At 37.4% G+C, this 19148-nt stretch overlaps 1 non-coding gene across 1 annotated transcript; it reads left to right on the top strand.

Annotated features, from left to right (window-relative positions):
• Positions 1–1577: 1577 nt before the first annotated feature.
• LOC112534008 lies at positions 1578–1684 on the top strand. The gene has a single exon (XR_003078338.1). It is a non-coding gene; the product is annotated as a small nucleolar RNA R71 (small nucleolar RNA).
• The last annotated feature ends 17464 nt before the right edge of the window (positions 1685–19148 follow it).

The following is a 19148-nucleotide window of genomic DNA, read 5'->3' on the forward strand; positions in this document are numbered from 1 at the left end:
TGGTCCTATAAATGTTCCTAAAATGAAAAAGAACACAAAACACGGGTGATCTGGGAATAAAAGCACAATAATTGCTAAGAACATACGCAATAATATGCAAGCAAATATGTGTAAAACTATGCTCATCAATGCTCATTATCCATATCCATAACCACAAAGTCCACAGGAAATATGAATTTATCTACCTTGACTAGCACATTCTCTACAATTCCCCTAGGAAGCTTAACAAAATGATCAGCTAATTGAATACACATCCTAGTGGGTTTTGCTTCCCCTAAACCTAGCTTATTAAACATACTTGTGGGCATTACATTTATGCTAGTGCCTAAATCAACTAATGCATCATCAACACACAAGTTACCCAAAGTGCAAGGAATAGTAAAACTCCCTGGGTCGTGACGTTTCTCTGGTAACTTGCTCTGAAACACTGCTGAGCACTCTTCATTGAGCTTTACGAATGCTACCTGTGACCGCTTGCTTTTGTTGCTAAGTATGTCCTTCAAGAATTTGGCATACTTCGGCATTTGCTTCAATACATCAACAAAAGGCAAGTTAATATGCAGTTGTCTAAAAATATCCAAAAGCTTATTGAACTACTCTTGTGCTTCTACTTGCTTCAGTCTAGTAGGATAAGGAATCTTGGGTTGATACTCCCTGACTAGGATTGGTTGCAACTTTTGCCTCTCAGGTTTCTTAACCTTACTGCTTGCCTTGATCTGCACATCAATAGTCGCATCATCAACAACAGGCTTAGAATGAGCTGAAACTAACTTACCTGAACGCAAAGTGATGGCATTCACGTGCTCCCTCGGATTAGACTCAGTGGTGTTGGGGAGCGCTCCTTGTTGCCTTTCGGACAACATCTTAGAAATCTGCCCAATTTGATTTTCCAAGTTCTGAATGGATGCTTGCTGATTTCTAAGAGCACTGTCGGTCTGCTAGAACCTTGTCTCAGTCAACGTGACAAACTTCATCATCAGCTCTTCCAAGTTAGATTTCTTCTCGGCTGGTGGAGGAAGCTTTGATGGTCCAGCTTGCTGCTGCTGATGCAGTCTCTGAAAACCTAGTGGACCCTGGGCATTATTGTTGCGCCAGCTAAAATTGGGGTGGTTTCTCCATCCAGGATTGTATGTGCTGCTATAAGGGTTGTTCTATTGTCCGGGTGCATTCCGCATGTAATTAACTTGTTCATGGTCGTTATAAACAATAGATGAGTAGAGGAACTAGCAAACATACCTCTTGCATTACAGTTTGTACCGTAATGCAGGCCACTGTAAAACTCGCAGCTTATTTGGACTGCTTGAACCGGCATCTGAAGCTGGTCTATCTTCTTGGTCAGAAGCTCCACTTGAGCTGCCAAGGCTGCTGTGGAGTCTAACTGGTTAACCATTCCTTATTTTACCGGCCGACTCCTAGAGGATTGCCACTGGTAGTTGTTCATGGCCATCTCTTCTATCAGGTTCTGCGCCTGCTCCGGCGTGTTACTGTTTAAAGCTCCACCTATTGCAGCGTCCACCATTTACCTCGTAGCAAGGTTCAAACCACTGTAAAAGTTCTGAACCTGCATCCATATTGGTAAACCGTGAGGTGGACAACATCTCAACAAGTCCTTATACCTCTCCCAGGCGTCATACATGCTCTCGTCGTCCATCTGCACAAAAGAAGAAATGTCATTTCTTAATTTAGCAGTTTTAGCTGGAGGAAAGTACTTATAAAGGAATTTTTCAGTCGAAGATTTCCAGGTTGTAGTAATGTGCGGTGGGAGGGACTGTAGCCATCTCTTTGCTCTATCCCTTAAATAAAATGGAAATAATTTCAGCCAGATGGCATCATTAGTAGTTCCATTTATCTTGAACGTGTTGCATATCTCCAGAAAGTTGGCTATATGGGCATTGGGATCCTCGCTTGGCAGCCCCCCAAACTGTACACTCTATTGTACCATCTGGATCACATTTAGTTTTATCTCAAAATTGTTAGCTGCCACCACCGGTCTGAGTATACTCGTTTGTGTCCTATCCAATGATGGTCTAGCAAACTCGTACATCGTTTTGTTGGCGTCTGCCGCGGCATTTCCGTTATGATTCTCCATTCCTTCTAGTTTATTAATAGGTACCTCAACCTCAATCTCCTCCTCTTCTAATTGCAAACGATTCCTTAAACGTTTGAGGGATCGTTCTGGATCACACAGAGGCTCTATAAGATCAGAGTTTGAGCTCTTAGTCATAAACTACCTACAAATGGAATGTAACGACCGAAAAACAAAAGTAGTTAAAACAATGAAAGAATAAAATAAATCAAAATAAAGTCAGAAAGATAAATATGGCTAAATTAATAAAAACACAAGTTCGTTCTAGTTCACACAAAAAGTCTTCCCCAGCAACGGCACCAAAAACTTGATAGGCTATTTATGTAGCTACAATCTAAGGTAGTGAACCTATCGATACAGACTAGCACAAATGGTGAGTATTAAGGTTGTATTCTCGGGGAAGGGTAAACCTAGACCTACTGTAGCGTCTTATGTTATCTAACCTAAACAAATCAATGAAGTGTTATGCTATGATTAATTATGAACAAACAATTAATTAAATGTCAAATAATCTGAAAGGATTTAGAAAAACTCTCGAAGGAAAAAGCAAACCCTAGGGGACATAAGTTGATTGGATTTTAGTGAAGATAGAGATTAAATTGATTATCAATTGCAATTACCCGTGGACGAAGTCTTAACTGAATTCGGTCTCCCTCTCGAGATAACCGAATTCCTAAACCTAATAACCTAAAGTTGGAATCTCTTCCTAACGATCAATTATTCGATTAGCATTAAGGTTTAACTCGCCTCTATTAAGCTTTGTTAATTCTTAATCTGGCTAGTCAATTACCCTTATCTCTAAGTGATTATTAACCAGTTCTTGCTATTCAAATTTCCAATTACTAAACGAATTTCTCAATTACATAAAGCAATCTAAATATCACAATTCACAACATCTCGTGAATAAAGTGACTTCTCATTAATAATAAAAGCAAGAAGAATCAAGAATTGACAATTAAAATCTCATAACATTAAAATCAATCCAACAACATAGGAACCCCAATTGGGTTTGACAATTTAGCTACTCATACTAATAAGCATCACAAAATAAGGAATAGAATCAAAAAAGTAAATTAAGGGCATGTACACCCTTCTTCTTCAAGCTGGATGAGAAACCCTAATTTTCCAATTCATAATAGCAAATCCTAATTTGCCTCTTGAATGCTCCCAAATCTTGTCTAGATCTTCAATTTGATGTTGAAATAAGTGTAATCCTTCCTTCAATTGATGAAATTAATCTCCCAAGGTCGAGAATTGAGGTCTGGAAACAAATGATTTACGTTCGTATCATGGAAATCAAGTCAAAAAATCAAACCCTAATTCACCAAATTGTTTTTGCCTAGATAGTCCCTTCAACACGGCCATGGTCAAGCTCGGCCGATCAAAGACGCGGAATCTAGGCCGTACGAACCTATGCATTCACTGCTGACCTCTTCCAGGTGCTGAGCCACCACGGGTCCTGGTGGCTACAGAAATCGTGCCAAAATGGCACTCTTGGAGGGCAGCTACTTGACAATTCAGCACGGCCGGAGTCCAGGCCGTGCTCAATTGCTCAATTTGATGGATTCTGGTCCGTAATTGCATGTATTTCCCTCAATTATTGATAATGTCCTTCGATAATGACCTGAAATGTGAAAGGAACCAAAAAATAAGTGATTTTTAGCATAAAACAAGATAATTATGCATAAGAATGTAAACAATTGGGCATTTAAATTTGTATAATATGATGCCTATCAACATACCCTCGATGAATCAATTAATAAGATTTATTGATTCATCCCCCTTGCTTGGAACTAGCATTCAATCTCTAACATCGCTTCTCAATCTCCTAAAAGTGGTTTAGTGAGATCTTTGCTTAGAAGCTTGTGTATATCAGCAAAAGAGGCTGGTAACTTGAGTAGCTTTAAAGTACATCAATTATCCTTGAGGAATCAAGAATCAACAAAGCAAGAAGCACTCCTTGGATTGTCCGAAAATTCTCTTTGTAAGCCTTCTCCATCTTTTGCTTGTTTTGTGTGTTATGACTATCTTAATCAATGAGATACTAAGTGGAAATTGAGAAAACTTTTAAATTACTTCTATTGTGTCTTTCCTTATGATTTTAATATCAATTCCCAAGAATGGTATCAGAGCCTCCATTGATGAATTTGGTCATAATGGTTGCATAATTACTAATTAATCATAAGCATGTAAATCTGGAATTTCTGGGCTATTTTCGAGACTTTGTTGGTTGCCATAGCTATACTTTAAAATTTTGGGTGATTCTTATTGCATATGAACCCTAAGGGATAGAATTTATAATCTAGAAGATCTTAGACTCTTTTGATCTTGTTTGATTAGGGTTTGGGCATTCAAAATTTATGTCATGCGCATAGACAACTTTGATGTGATCAACAACACCCAATCTCTAATCAAATTTGGATAGGCAAATTAATTGAAATAAAAGTATGGGTAATTGTTACAGTAAATATTCTTAAATATTTGATGTTCAAAATTCGTTCAAAATAATTAGGAATTAGATTCTTGTTGAGCAAACCAAAACTGCGCACATACTACACATCCTAAGGATTTTTAATGTGAATACGTGTATGGGTTTTGATTTGATTTGATTTTGAACAGCAATGAATATGATTTCTAGAAATTTAAGGTTTAATCTTCATGAACACCATATATGCACACAACATATAAATCAAGTGTTGATTTGATGAGTTATACGTATAGTATGGGTATTGCTTGTTAAAATTTGGCATATGTATGCTTTTTGATCTAATGGCAAGCCTTTTGAGGAAGAACATCAGGTCTAGATCATGCATAAGATAAGTTCTTGAAGCAATCTTGAAGGTTGATTTGAATCTTGATCATGTTCTTTGCATAGTTGCCTTGTCTCTTGATGATTGCCATGTAAATCTTGATTATTTTGAAAATCTTGATTATTTTGAATTGTTTGATAGAAAATTTTATTTTCTTGATGAATCTTGATGAACTCAATTAATTCTGAAATTAATGTGATTAATTAGCCTTGTTAGATATTTAAGTCTTGTTAATAAAGAGTGTCCTTATTTATAGAGATTTCTAGATGAAGTATCCTAATTGGCATATGACTCCTTGTCTGAAGCCATCCTAGTTGTCTTAGGATTATAATTGCTTGTCCTAATATAGTTAGGAGATTAATTAAAAGGTTGTTTTAATTAATACAAGTACTATTAATCTTTTAGGACAAGGATCTTATAATTTTATAATCCTAGTTGTACTAGGATGTTGTCTAGATTAAAACAAGAGTTTGACTCATGTCCTAAATTCTAGACATGGCCGAAAATTGCATTAATTATAAGAGAATTTTTATTTTTAAATTTGGTTTAGTTAATTTAAATTCTCATTAATTTATGTTATCCTATGACTTATGTTTTAATATCTTAGTATGACTAGATTTTTTATCTTAATTAAGACATAAGTTTGACTTTATGTCTTAATGTTTAACTTTGTATCCTAAAGGGCATAAAATTAAAATTATAGATATTTTAAAGGGAATCAGTTATTAATTAAATCTGATTTAGTTAATTTTAATTCATTACAAATTTCTTCAACTAAGATTAAATCTTGGTTTCCTAGTATGATTGGGATTAATAAAGTTTGTTTGGTCAAAGGTTGAGTTTATGTTAAAGAATAAAAAATCAATAAAGTAAGAAGCACTTCTTGGATTAGCTGAAAACTCCCTTTGTAAACCTTTATCTTTTGCTTGTTTTGTGTGCTATGACTATCTTAATTAATGAGATTCTTGGTGGGAATTGAGAAAATTTTAAATTTGATTCCATTATGCCTTGCCTTATGTTTCAAATATCAATTCCCAACAGCTGCTACCGCTACCACTGCCAATACTAAAAACCCTGCTAGGAGAAGAGTGCCCTAGAACCTATAGGACTTTGATGAGTTCGTGTTAGAACAAGCCAAAAGGGAGACTACCCTTGCCACTAATGAAGCTATAAGTGGCTTGAGTGCTAGACTTGACAAGATGCAAGGCATGCTGCAAAGCAAAGGGTTGGACCTAACCTATGATTTCGAGGAATTGGTACCGACAGGCGAAGATAAGCTGCCTGCAAAGTTCAGGATGCCTAAGATGAACAAGTTCAACGAGACTGGTGATCCGAAGGTTCATCTAAAGCAATATGTTACTATCATGGGAACTACTCAGCTAAGTAGGACCCAAATTGTCAAGCTATTTATATTGTCGCTAGAAGGACCTATTGTAAACTGGTATCATGGTTTGGAGAAATCCACCAAAGCTGAATGATGTGATTTGTGAATTCATTTGTTAAGCAATATGACTATAACACCAGTTGGAAGTATCAATTAGGGACCTCGAGTCCACTAAGCAAAAACCAAATGAGTTCTTCTCCCATTTCTTAACCAAGTGGAGGAATAAAGTTGGATTGATGAAAAACAAGCCCTCTGGAAAGGACCAAATTCGTATGGTGGTCCGGAATGTTCTTCCTGGATGGGTCGAAAGGCTTCCAATAATGTGCTCGAAGACTATCATGGACCTATACAATGATGGGCTTCAAGTCAAAGAAATCCAAAACCACAAGAGGAAGACTGTGCAAACTGGTGGAAGGTCGAATTATCAGGCTGGAAGGAGCAGGACTTTAGATGTGAATGTTGTCCAGCAATCAAGGAAGTTCTCCAACTTTAGGCAACTTCTCTCAAAGATCTTTGAGATGTTAGTACAGAATGGCATGCTCCAGCCAATCACCCTTAAAAACCCACTTAGATCTAATGCAACCGGTTACAAACCCAACACCTACTGCAAATTCCACCAAGCACCTTGCCACCATATAGAGAACTGCATCCAACTGAAACACAAAATTCAAGACTTCATCGATGCTGGAAAACTAACTGACCCAATAGTATTAGAAGAAACCCCCTGCCAAACTACAACACACCATCGCCAAACCAAGTGTCCATGATCACCCCTGACTTCTATGAAGAGGATGTCATGAACTCTTTCCAAGACATATCCCAACCCGAGCTAGAGTCGGAGCTAAGTAGCCCACAAAGAGCCTTCACCTAGTTGTGGGCACCATTATCTATGCTGTTCCAACATCTAAAATGGAGTGGGAAACTCAAGTTTCAATCATTGAAAAGCAATTCAACTCCTCAAAATGACTAATATTATGAGTATCACCAGGCTTTCGAACATGTAACAGATCAATGCAACCGTCTCAAGCACGAGATTCGAGACTTGATAGACTATGGAGAATGGCAAGTTGAGCAACTTTCTCTGTATGAATATGAAGAGCTATTGGGCAGCCCTCGAGCAAATTTCATTTTCAAGGTTCGCTATTTGAGGGCTCCTTCTACTAACAATGGAATTAAGAATATTGCGCCAAGTGGTTGGGAGTCAGATGATGATCAAGTGCGTTGTGAACCTTGTCTTCTAGAGGTTGGGAAGGAGGGTAAGAAGATGTCAGTTATGGCTATTGACATCTGGTACGACTCTAGGGGTGAGTGTGAAGTCTAAGACACTAATGGCGAGTATCAAGGTCGTATTACTCGGGAAAGTGAAAGCCCAGAGTTACTCCTTTATTCTTTGTTATATTAACCTAAAATAAATTATGAATAATTTCTAAACTAACTAATAGCTACAAGCTAAGTTCTAAGGGAGATGCAGGAATGAATGGATAAATGAAATAACCAAGACAAGAAAGCAAACCCAAAGGGAACCTAAATTAGTTGGTAAAGGATTGATGAATCCAATTATGCTACCCGTGCATGAATTCTTAACTGAATTCGGTTTCTCTCTCGAGATAACCGAATTTCTAAACCTAATAACCTAAAGTTGGAATCTCTTCCTAACGATTGATTCTTAAATTAGCATTAAGCTTTAATCCTCCTCTATTAAGCTTTGTTAATTCTTAATTCGGCTAGTTAATTATCCTTATCTCTAAGTGATTCTTAACCAGTTCTTGCTATTCAAAATTCCAATTGCCAAATGGACTTCTCAATCACACAAAGCAATCTAAACACCACAATTCATAACGTCTCATGAATAATGCTATCTTATTAATACTGAAAGCAAGAAGAATACAAAACCAACTCAAACAATCCAATAATATAATATTAAACCAACATAGTAAAGAAATCCCAATGGATTTAATCAATCTAGCTAAACATGTTCATGTTTAAGACAATCTAGGAAATCAATTACAATGACAGAATAATGAAAATAAAACATGTACACCCTTTTCTCTCGAATTGGATGAACAGCTCCAAATCTGGATCTACACTTTGATTAATCTCCCAAATTGCCTCTTGAATTGCTCCACTACAGTTTTGCACTCGGAACCTTGTGATTCCGGGATTCTTCCTCCATGCAACTCTCTCTCACACTTAATACTGTGCAGAAACCGAACCAGCCGCCAGGGCTCTATGTCACTCCTTCCTCCTCTTTTTTCTCTTTTCACCCTAAAAAATACATTTTCCTTATATATTTGTGCTGGTCAGCACGGCCAGAGTCCAGGCCGTGCTGAAACTGTGGATCTCACCAAGTAGGTTTTCACCATGGCCGTGCCCCCGCTGGTGCTGGCCACCACGGGCCGTGGTAGAGGCTATGGTGGCCTCAGAAACCGTGCCCAAACCATTATTTTGAAGACCAAGTTCCGATGGTTTGTCACGGCCAGAGTCCAGGCCGTGATGGTCAGCACGGCCTTGACTCAGGCCGTGCTCAATGTGTACAACGCAAGCTCTTGTCTGATCTTGATGAATTCTCATCCATTTCCACACGTATTGATCTATAATTGCTTAAACACCAATGACGGTCCTATAAATGCTCCTGAAATGCAAAAGAAGACAAAACATGGGTGATCTGGGAATAGAAGCACAATAATTGCTAAGAACATACGCAATAATATGCAAGCAAATATGTGTAAAACTATGCATATCAAATTACCCCACACTTAAGCTATTGCTTGTCCTCAAGCAATTAACAACTCACCTCATAAAACTGCAGTTAGCAATTCCTTATAGTTTATGCCCCTAGTCCACAACAGATAGTATCAGACACATCTCAAAGGATACTAAATCATAAATCAAATTGCAAATCATTAACAGATAATGGAAATAATATTAATGCATGAATAACTTAAATGATAACTCAATACAAACATCACGAACCAGTGCCTCACTGGGATCACTCAAGTCGCTCAAAGTGTATATTAGGTGAATAACAAATCCCTCAAAACAAATGCACAAGACCCGCTCACCATAAGCTTGCTCATAAGTCATATCTTTGCTACTGTGAACAAGTAAATACCAAAATCAAAGGGTCTTTACCAAGGTTATAATGGGGCTAAGGTAAAGGTACGGAGATTTGGACAGAAGTGTGAAAATGCTGGAATTTGTGCGATAAACAATAGTATATGCTCCAAGGATTAAATGCCTAAGATCACAAAAAGAATCATTCACTAAAATCCCTACTTCATAGAATAACGCACGCAAATGCTCTAAATCTAATAAAGAGATAAATAATTAAAGAATTTTGTTTATTATATTTTTTTTTCTTCTTTTTTTTTCTTTTTTCTTTTTCTTTTTGTTTTTAATAATGAACTAGCAGCTTATTAGCGACCGCTGCATACAACTCGAATAAACATAAAGAATAACAAATACAAATTGGATCAAAGGGAGCATTTAAAATATCAAAAAGATTTAGTGAATTTACCAACATAGCAACTGGCATTTTAATCCCACATAAAGTTGAACAAATCACAGAAAGAAATTCTAGCATAAGGGTAAAGGAAAGATAAATGTAAAGAATGGTATAATTGAAGTGTATAGGTATAGATTATGAAGAAAAGGTTAAGGCTCAAAACTGGCTAACTAATGGAAACATAAGGTGATAGGCTTTTGGTCAAATGTGGTGAATCCTAAATCGCCCAAATCATCTCATGGTATTCACAATATTCATGTAACTTCAACACGCATTACAAAGCAAGTTCTAGAAGCAAAGTCAAGTACAATGCACACTCAAACAAGAAATATAAAGAGCATAAGTATAATGAATGCTCAATAGGCTCAAAATCTCACTTTGAGGTGTGGTATTAGGTGCAATTGGTTCACAACATCATTAATTGAATCATTACTTAAGAAACACATGCATATGACATTATCAACGTTCTAAGTTAAAATTCGACAATTCAAAAAATAATTAAATAACACCAGTTTAACCCGGTAGGGTTGATGTGTAAAACACCATCAATTGTTTTCCAAGGACAATGAACAACAAAGAAAAGTAACTACAATTCTATAAATCAAGTCATCAATCAGCTCAAAAATAGCATATTCAAGTGCATAAAAACACAGTGTTTTAACATCCTAGCAATACACAACACCTAGTGATAGCAATTTCAGATATATCTAAGAATTATATGAGAGAGTAGGATTATAAGGTTTACCCACAACCACCCCACACTTGAAAAACACACTGTCCCTCGATGTAAAATGTCAGGATACCCCGCATGGGATGCTCAACTAAGAGAGCAAAGGCAATACAATCCAAGTGCATGACATGTATGAAAAATAAAGTAAATAAATATAGAAAAATAAAAAGATCTAGGGGACTGCCGTGATCATCCATCGAGGCTGATGTTGTGGAAATTCAGTGCCTCCTCGGTAGAATATGAAAATAATAAAATAAAGAAATAAAATCGAAACTGAAACGAAAATTAAATAAAACATGAAAACTAAAACTAATAAAATGTTTCAAAACAAAAGGTTAAAATATTAGAAATTAAAGATAAAAATTGGGGTGCCTCCCAAAAGCGCTTCTTTTTGATGTGATGAGTCTTCTTAGCTGGACTCATGGTGAAAGGCAAATGGGCATAATCAATGACCATCCATCCTTCTTCCAAGCAAATGGCTTCAAGTATCCGCTTAAAGGGATAATCATCAATTTCCTCTTCCCGACTATCAAGCAAGCTGCCAGTATGATGGGCAAAACTCGCTCCTCGTATAATTGCACGTAGTCATGATGCTCTAGGGGCTCTTCCAATTTGAAAGCTGAAGTTTCACCAATTGGAAGGATCGACAGTTGGGCAATTTCTTCAAGAGCGTCAATGGTTTTCTCTAGTCCTTGGCTTGGTTCACTTGCTAGAAGAAACTCGAGCTCCTCCAAGACTTCTTCATTGGATAACTCGTGCTCATCTTCCATCATCGATGGGACTTGTGGAAAATCCACCAAAAATTCCTCTAACTGCAACTCAAGATCATCAATCAGACGCTCCCCGTTGATAGTCTTTCAAAGGAATCATGTTCGCCTCTTCCTTTTCTGGTTCCATCTCCATGTTCAAGAAATCGTCCTGCATAGAAGCATCATCGTCAAACATAGTAGATAAACCAGAAAAATTCTCACCTGAATGCAAAGTGACGGCGCTCAAGTGTTCCTCGGATTCAGTAGCGTTTGATGGAGTTCCCAATTGCTCTTTAGCTACTAACTTGAAGATCAAGCCTACTTGATGCTCTATGTTCTTAATGGAGGCTTGTTGACTTTCAAGTACCCTCTCTGTTTGTTGGAATCTATCATCAAGACTTGTAATGAACCTCATCATCAGCTCCTCCGACACTAACTCTTCATCTTAAGTTGAAGGTGCAAGATTAGGCTGCTGATGTGGTTGCTGAGATTCTGGTGGTTCTGGGCCATCTAAGCTCCATCCAAAGGTTGAATGAGTGCTCCACTCTTGATTGTAGGTGCTTCCATACGAGTCATTTGGCCAACTTCCCGTATAATTCACCTGTTCATAGTTATAAGAACAATGAGCAACATCATTATACAATGGACAATCATTACTCAAATGTAAACCACAACAAAATTCACAAAAAACTTGAGATGAAAGGATAGGAGTGGAGAGTTGATCGGTAGCCCTGCAAAACGATTCCACTCGAGCTTCTAAAGATGCATGGGTATCCTAATTTTTAGCACTCTCTTGGTTCCTAATCCCATTTTCCAACGCATCATACAAAGAGTTTGAATTTAACATTGAACCTCCTTATCATTCACTACCTGAATCATAAACTTAACTAAATAAATATATACAAACAAAACATAAATAAAATAATAAAAAGAATGGCTAAATTAACAAATAGCAAATTTTACTCTAGTTTTCAAACATTCCCCAGCAATGGCGCCAAAAACTTGATGGGTGCTACTTTGTGTTAGCTACAATCTAAGGCAGTGTACCTATCGATGCAGTCTAGCACTAATGGCGAGTATCAAGGCCGTATTCCTCGGGAAAGTGAAAGCCTAGAGTTACTCCTTTGTTCTTTATTATATTAACCTAAAATAAATGATGAATAATTTCTAAACTAACTAATAGCTACAAGCTAAGTTCTAAGGGAGATACAGGAATGAATGGATAAATGAAATAACCAAGACAAGAAAGCAAACCCAAAGGGAACCTAAACTAGTTGGTAATCAAACAAAAGATAAAGGATTGATGAATCCAATTATGCTACCCGTGGACGAATTCTTAACTGAATTCGGTTTCTCTCTCGAGATAACCGAATTTCTAAACCTAATAACCTAAAGTTGGAATCTCTTCCTAACGATTGATTCTTAAATTAGCATTAAGCTTTAATCCGCCTCTATTAAGCTTTGTTAATTCTTAATTCGGCTAGTTAATTATCCTTATCTCTAAGTGATTATTAACCAGTTCTTGTTATTCAAAATTCCAATTGCCAAATGGACTTCTCAATCACACAAAGCAATCTAAACACCACAATTCACAACGTCTCATGAATAATGCTATCTTATTAATACTGAAAGCAAGAAGAATACAAAACCAACTCAAACAATCCAACAATATAATATTAAACCAACATAGTAAAGAAATCTCAATGGATTTAATCAATCTAGCTAAACATGTTCATGCTTAAGACAATCTAGGAAATCAATTACAATGCAAGAATAATGAAAATAAAACATGTACACCCTTTTCTCTTGAATTGGATGAATAGCTCCAAATCTGGATCTACACTTTAATTAATCTCCGAAATTGCCTCTTGAATTGCTCCACTACTGTTTTGCACTCGGAACCTTGCGGTTCCGGGATTCTTCCTCCCTGCAACTCTCACTCGCACTCAATACTGTGCAGAAACTGAACCAGCCGCCAGGGCTCTATCTCACTCCTTCCTCCTCTTTTTTTCTATTTTTACCCTAAAAAATATGTTTTCCTTATATATTTAATTCTACACGGCCATGGTCAAGGTCGTGCTGAAACTGTGGATCTCACCAAGTAGGTTTTCACCATGGCCGTGCCCCCGCCGGTGCTGGCCACCACGGGCCGTGGTGGAGGCTGTGGTGGCCTCAAAAACCGTGCCCAGACCATTATTTTGAAGACCAAGTTTCGATGGTTGGTCAGGGCCAGAGTCCAGGCCGTGATGGTCAGCACGGCCTTGACTCAGGCCATGCTCAATGTGTGCAATGCGAGCTCTTGTCCGATCTTGATGAATTCTCGTCCATTTCCACATGTATTGATCTATAATTGCTTAAACACCGATGACGGTCCTATAAATGCTCCTGAAATGCAAAAGAAGACAAAACACGGGTGATCTGGAATAAAAGCACAATAATTGCTAAGAACATACGCAATAATATGCAAGCAAATATGTGTAAAACTATGCATATCAAGGTCAGTTATGGCTATTGACATCTGGTACGACTCTAGAGGTGAGTGTGAAGTCTAAGACACTAGGGGAAGGATATCTATGTAGACAATGATTTTGACAAAGAAGCCGAGCAAGTGTGTAAGGGTAAAGATACAGGGGTACAAGAGTTGAAGCAAGTGGAGAAAGCATTTGAAGGATGGGATAATGGGTTATTAAAGCAGTTGAAGAAAGACAAGAAGATGGTCGACCTTTAGGAACTACTGATGCACTCATCAGATTACAAAAAGGCTTTAATCCGGGCCTTATCTGGTATAAGTATCAGCACATCAGCTACCGCCAATGAGATGATCAAAACGGTAACTGACAAGACCACCAGGATGATCACTTTCTCGGATTAAGACCTACCACTAAAGGAAAGAGACTACAACAAGACTCTCCATATAGCAACAAAGGTCAAAGGAAAAAAGAACTCCATGTATGAAGGTGGATGATGGGTCAACCATCAATGTGTGTCCCTCTCTCATACTCTTTAAGCTGGGGATGACTGCAGAAGTCCTGAAACCATCGAATATGATTATAAAAGCCTATGACGAGACAAAGAGAGATGTGGAAGGGACATTTATAACACTGGTGAAAATGAGTCCTATTGAATCTTAGGTGGAATTTACTGTCCTAGACATCCTAGTAACCTTTGGTTTATTATTGGGAAGACCATGGTTTCATGCCTTGGAAGGAGCCCCTTCCACCGTACATTATAAGGTCAAGTTCCCTCATGAAGGCGAAATAATGGACTACATGGAGCTGAAGGTGGTAAGGGTATCTCGGCTATTTAAGAAGTTGTTAAGGAGCTGGAAGCCCCTATTGGATTCCAAGTTTTTATTCTCTATGAGGACTACATGGATCCTAAAGTAGCCAACATGTTCAAAAAAATGGACTTCAAGCCTAGAATGGGGCTGGGAAAGAACCAGCAAGGTATCACAGATTGTTGGACTTCAAAGGTCAAAAGACTCGACATGGGCTGGGTTACAACCAGATCATATTCATTAACAATATTTTAGGAACATTTTAGGGCACACACAAATAGACTTTAAGTGAGAATTAAAATGAGGTTTTAAGCATTAGGCTTAAGCTCATATATATTAAGCCTAATTAAGAGCTAATAGGCCTTGTATAATGGGTATATGATGGGTTTATTGATGTGCGTAAAATACACACATCTAAATGGGGTTTTATAAGATTAATTTTATGGATATTTGGATGTGAATTGGTCTCAACACTCACCTTATACATATGTTTGTGTGCATTAGGTCCAAAAGAGGTCAAAGGATGAAAAAGGAAAGAATTGGAGCATAATTGGACGTCAAAGCTGCCGAAACGAGCTAAGTATGAGCATGAGGAAGCTGAACATGGCCGTGTTGATCTCAACACTGGCCGTGTTCTCAACACGGTCACAAACATGGGCCGTGTTACCAACACGGGGACAAACACGGCTGTGTTGTACATCAAAGAAGAAGTAGATTTTAGGGAGCACGGCCACAGAGAGTAACACGGCCAGGAACACCATCCCGTGTTGAGAACACGGCCAGGAACACGGCCGTGTTGGAGGTGACAAGGGGTATTAATTAAAAGAACGAAAAGAAGAGAAGAGTAGGAGGCTAGGGTTAGAACGTCCCAAAACCCTAATTTTTCTCTCCCTAAGGGTTTTCTGAGCTAAGACCAAGGGAAAAGGAGACTTGGATCAAGGTTTCAATCGGATTCCCTTGAAGGATCGAAGATTAGGCAAGGTTCGTTGATTGATTTTCAAATCGAGCAAGAGGAACAAGAATCGATTCAATTAGAGCAAAAGGATTTGGGGCTGTTTACTCTCATCCAAGGGTGTAATCGGGTTTTCTCTACCTTTGCTTATTATTGTAATTGAATTCTTGTATATTTTGAGAATGAACATGATTAGCTAGATTGATTTAATCCATTGGGATTTCTTTACTATGTTGGCTTGATATTATATTGTTGGATTGTTCGAGTTGGTTTTGTATTCTTCTTGTTTTCAGTATTAATAAGATTATACATTATTCATGAGACGTTGTGAATTGTGATGTTTAGATTATTTTATGAGATTGAGAAATCCGTTTGGCAATTGGAATTTTGAATAGCAAGAACTGGTTAATAATCGCTTAGAGATAAGGATAATTAACTAGCCGGATTAAGAATTAACAAAGCTTAATAGAGGCGGATTAAAGCTTAATGCTAATTTAAGAATCAATCGTTAGGAAGAGATTCCGACTTTAGGTTATTAGGTTTAGGAATTCGGTTATCTCGAGAGAGAAACCGAATTCGGTTAAGAATTCGTCCATGGGTAGCATAATTAGACTCACCGATCCTTTATTTTTTGTTTGATTGCCAACTAGTTTAGATTCCCTTTGGGTTTGTCTTCTTGTCTTGATTATTTCACTTATCAATTACTCCTGCATCTCCCTTAGAACTTAGCTTGTAGTTAATAGTTAGTTTAGAATTTATTCATCATCCATTTTAGGTTAATATAACAAAGAACAAAGGAGTAACTCTGGGCTTTCGCTTTCCTAAGGAATACGACCTTGATACTCGCCATTAGTGCTAGACTGCATCGACAGGTACACTACCTTAGATTGTAGCTAACACGATTAGCACCCATCATTTATTATCCATGGATTATTTTTTATACTAACTAAAGTCCATTTAGGATAACAAAGCTCAACTTAAAGTAAGTTAGGGTTTTGTAGAAATCCTAAATCTTCAAGGACTTTGATTCAAAGCCATATTTAAAGAAAGAGATTCATATATATAGGGCGGCAAGGGGCCCGGTAGAAGGATGGTAGCAAATCTAAGAGAGAAATTTTTTTTCTTTGAGATACATACCCTAGATGAATCAATCAAGAATATTAATTGATTCATCCCCTTTGCTTGGAACTAGCATTCAATCTCCAACATCTCTTCTCAATCTCGTAAGAGTGGTTTAGTGATATCTTTGCTTAGAAGCTTGTATGGATCAACAAAAGAGGCTGGTCACTTGATTAGCTTTAAATTACATCCATCATCCATGAAAAATTAAGAATCAACAAGGCAAAAAGCACTCTTTGGATTGGCGAGATACTCCCTTTTGTAAGCCTTCTCCATCTTTTGCTTGTGTTTGTGTGTTATGACTATCTTAATCAATGAGATCCTTGGTGGGAATCGAGAAACATTTTAAATTGCTTCTGTTGCACATTTCATTATTTTTTAATATCAATTTTGAACAGTGACTTGGTGCTAAAGCACACAAGACCTACTGTATTTAACCCAAAGGGGAAGTTCAAACCTAATTAGGAAGGCCCATACTTGGTGGAGAAAATTTTGCCTAATGGTGCTACTAAGATCTCGGGCTTGGAATGGAACGAGTTCTTTGAGCCAATTAACTTGGATCTTCTCAAGAAATACTATGTATAAAAATAGTAAAAATAGCCTACTAATGAGAAAATCTGAAAAGACTAGTTAGGTAAAAATCAGCAATGAGAGAAAATGACCAGCTAGAAAATCTAAAAGGACTAGCTGATGACAAGAGTCGTATCATGAGAAATCAAAATATACCCATTTGGGCCTTTACTAAATGAATAAATTGTTTAGAATTTTTATCAAACATACATATGTCTGTTTATTACTCTACGCACTAACTAAAAGAAAAACTAAGCTAAAAGTCCTAAGCAAAATAAATGAGATCTAAAAAGAAGCATATTTTCATTTTCTTCTCCTTTTTACATTTGCATCTGCATTCTTAGAATCAGCAGCTAGCTCTCGAGTTCGCCTTGAACTTTGAAAATTCAGGAGAAGTGGTAAACTGAAACTCGACCTAAGCTTTAAAATTGTCATCTGTGGTTAGATCACTAAGCTTTAAAATTGTCATTTGTGGTTAGATAACTCTCAAAATCAAGATAAACTCTATATCTCGATGGGGCGAGAGTCTCTCCATCTTATCTAAGAAATCCTATCTCAAGGGGAAGCCTTTGAATTCATGAGGGAATTCCAAAATCTATTGCTTCTGCTGTATTGACGATAAAGCTTTACAAGTGTGTAGAAGGTGGATGCCCGCAATCTAGGTAAAGGTATGCAGTTGCTGTACAGCATGAGCTTGACATGCTTGATTCTCCACTAGGGGCAAGACCAGCAAATAAGTCTGGCCGGAATGCCCTTCATCTAAGAAATCTAGTCATCTTTGCTCTATCCCTCAAGGAAAAAGGAAACAGCCTAAGCCGAATGGCATTATTAGTAGTTCCATTAATCTTGAACGTATCACAAATCTCCAAGAAGTTTGTGATGTGGGCATTAGGATCTTCATTGGGCAAGCCCCCAAACTGTACACTCTCCTGCACCATCTGAATGACATTTGGCTTAATCTAAAAATTATTTGCTGCAACAGGTGGCCGCAATATACTAGTGTGCGTCCCCTCCAAGGAAGGTCTAGCAAAGTCGTACATCGTCCTGTTTGCTTCAGCAGCGTTGTTGTTGTTGTCTTCCATGTCTACTGGTATATGGACAGGAATCTCAATCTGCTCCGCCTCCTCCACGTTTAAACGCTTCCTCAACTGCCTAAGGGATCGATTTGGTTCAGGCAGAGGGTCTATTGGTGCAGGATTAGAACCCCTGGTCATAAACTACCTGAAACGAACAAGGTAGCAACAACCCAAACAAATAAATAAATGAATAAAAAGCAATGATAAAAATAGAAAAGAAAAATGGCTAAAGTAATAAATAGCAATTTCACTCTAGTTTTGAGACAAAGTTCCCTAGCAACGGCGCCAAAAACTTGATACGATGCTTATGCAACTACAACTAAGGCAGTGAACCTATCGATGCAGCCTAGCACAACGGCAAGTATTAAAAATATTGTATTCCTCGAGAAAGTAAAATCCTAGAGTTACTACTCATTCCTTGTTATTTAGCCTAAAACTAATAACGAAGGTTTCTAAATTTACTAATGACTAAAAGCTAAATTCTAAATGTAATGCGAGAGTGAATGAGAAAAGGGAATAATCAAGACAAGAAAGCAAACCCAAAGAGGACTTAGACTAATTGGCAACCAAACAAAGGATAACAAATTGTTGAGTCCGATTATGCAACCCGTGGATGGATTCTAAACTGAATTCGGTTTCCCTCTCGAGAAAACTGAATTCCTAAACCTAAGAACCTAAAGTTGGAGTCTCTTACTAATAATTGATTATTAAGTTAGCCTTAAGCTTTAATCCACCTCTATTAAGCTTTTTTAATTCTTAATCTGGTAAGTTAATTGACTTTATCTCTAAGTGAAAATTAACTTGTTCTTATAATTAAATTTCTGAATCTAATTAGAATTTCTCAATTACTAAAAGAATTCTATGAACAGTAATCAACACATCCAATGTAA

This window comes from Ricinus communis, chromosome 6, assembly GCF_019578655.1.
Source record: "Ricinus communis isolate WT05 ecotype wild-type chromosome 6, ASM1957865v1, whole genome shotgun sequence".
Classification (NCBI taxonomy): domain Eukaryota; kingdom Viridiplantae; phylum Streptophyta; class Magnoliopsida; order Malpighiales; family Euphorbiaceae; genus Ricinus; species Ricinus communis.